This window comes from Panulirus ornatus, chromosome 59 (genome assembly GCF_036320965.1).
Source record: "Panulirus ornatus isolate Po-2019 chromosome 59, ASM3632096v1, whole genome shotgun sequence".
NCBI classification, from domain to species: domain Eukaryota; kingdom Metazoa; phylum Arthropoda; class Malacostraca; order Decapoda; family Palinuridae; genus Panulirus; species Panulirus ornatus.
In genome coordinates this window covers 12226746-12228986 of record NC_092282.1, presented here as the reverse complement: position 1 = coordinate 12228986, position 2241 = coordinate 12226746, and the positions used below count along the sequence as shown (strand labels likewise).

The following is a 2241-nucleotide window of genomic DNA, read 5'->3' as shown; positions in this document are numbered from 1 at the left end:
CACGAAAAATTCGTAGTATACGAAGATTTCTGATTGATCCTGTAATCAACGAATGTCCGTCTACGATCATTAATCGGCACATGACTCGATCTTTCAATCGATGCGTTCAATAAATAGATCGATCCAGGGAACACATAACACATAGCACCACACACACACACACACACACACACACACACACACACACACACAAACATAACACCTACCACACTTGACACAACACATTACCTGCCATATTTTACACCACACGACACCTGCCACACTTAACATCACACGACACCTGCCACACTTTACACCACACGACACGTGCCACACTTAACACAACACGACACCTACCACACTTAACACAACACGACACTTGCCACACTTAATATAACAGAACACCTGCCAAACTTAACACAACACGGTACCTGCCACACTTATTAATATCACACGACACCTGCCACACTTAACACAACAGAACACTTGCTACACTTAAGACAACACAATACCTGCCACACTTAACACAAAACGACACCTGCCACGCTCAACACAACACGACACCTGCCACGCTCAACACAACACGACACCTGCCACACACGATTTGCCTCGGTAGTGCATCAGAGCTGTGTCGCCTGCTGGGGTGTGTCCCTTCCATCTCAGGAGGAGGAGGAGGAGAAGGAGGGAGGAGGAGGAGGAGGAGGAGGAGAAGAAGAAGGAGGAGGAGGAGGAGGAGGAGGAGGAGGACCACCTCCTGCAGCAGCTGTTGAACTGATGGAATACGATGATGATCCAGTGGCGCTCCGTAAGATTTCTTTCCCCGTCGCTATACTATTGAGAATCAGATCATCTCAACCTCCGGGAATAAGAATTAGTGTGAGTCCGTGCGCGCGTGTGTGTGTGTGAGCAAATAAGAATTAGCGTGAGTGTGAGTGTATTGTGAGCAAATAAGAATTAGCGTGAGTGTGTGCCTGTGTGTGAGCAAATAAGAATTAACGTGAGTGTGAGTGTATTGTGAGCAAATAAGAATTAGCGTGAGTGTGAGTGTGTGAGCAAATAAGAATTAACGTGAGTGTGAGTGTGTGAGCAAATAAGAATTAGCGTGAGTGTGTGAGTGTGTATGTGAGCAGATATCATTTGCATTTTGACGAGGGACGGACACGTATTTATGAATGAGTCATATACAGTTACTACGTCTACGTCCAGGGGCAGAGACGCGTGTGTACTTACCTTAAGATAAGTGTTCTTGTCTCTTCGCTGTTGGTTGGCCTAGAGTCTCGTGAGTTGGACAGAGCCCATTTTGCTTATCTCATTTCCTTACATCAGAATTTCTCTGCTTATCACTTCACATTGATTCCGTGAGACCATTACAGTAGTAGTAGTAGTAGTAACCCATTCAGCCCTTTTTTTTTTTTTTATTTTTTTTATACATATGTATTTAGCAAACTACCCTCAGCAATCATATTATGGTAATCTCATCCCATGAATTACAGATCGTTGATGCTGGGGCTTAGAGAGAGAGAGAGTGAGAGTGAGGGGGGGAGAAATAATAATAGGTGGGTTCGGTGTTCTTGAGGGTGAATACAAACGGGGACAATGAGGGTGAAATTTGCGTACACAGATCAGTCTGGGAGGCCGCGACACACACCCTCCCCTCACGGTGGCTAGACCCGCACTGACGATCTCGGCTGCCCGCACAGCATCTCCCACTCCCCCAGTCTCCCACACTCCCTCCCTCCCTCTCACGATCGCGCACCCTCTCTCTCTCTCTCTCTCTCTCTCTCTCTCTCTCTCTCTCTCTCTCTCTCTCTCTCTCTCTCTCTCTCTCTCTCTCTCTCCTCTCTCTCTCTCTCTCTCTCTTGCTCTTTACGTCGTTGCCTAGTCTTTCCGGCTTTGTGTTTCAGCCTGTATATTTCTTTATCTCTTTGACCCTTACATTGTCTGTATGCCCTTCCCTCTCGTCGTCTACTTCTGTAATGGTGACCATTCTGGCTTAGGATGTCGTCTCTCTCGATCTGTTAATTCATCCTTCTAAGTCTGTCTATTTTGCATTGGCGTTTTCGTTTGTTGTAGCCAAAGTTTATGGCCAGATCTTAAAGACTTCTCTAAATCATCTTCTCGTTTCTTTCTTGCCTTAACTAGTGTGGCTTCACACTCTTACTCTTCGTTTCCTCCTCATTCTATCATTTGCTCAAATGCAATATCTTATCGTCTTCTGTTTTTCCCCGCCTTTTTTTTTTTTTTCTTTTTTGCACTGAATTA

At 45.5% G+C, this 2241-nt stretch overlaps 1 protein-coding gene across 1 annotated transcript in view; it reads right to left on the bottom strand.

Annotated features, from left to right (window-relative positions):
* The window catches only part of LOC139767352 (neuroligin-4, X-linked-like), a 122085-nt gene extending 120421 nt beyond the window's left edge, over nt 1-1664 (bottom strand). The window contains exon 1 of the mRNA XM_071696677.1: nt 1210-1664. The gene's annotated coding sequence lies outside the window, so the exon portion shown is untranslated. The remainder of the gene's footprint in view (nt 1-1209) is intronic.
* Nucleotides 1665-2241: the final 577 nt, after the last annotated feature.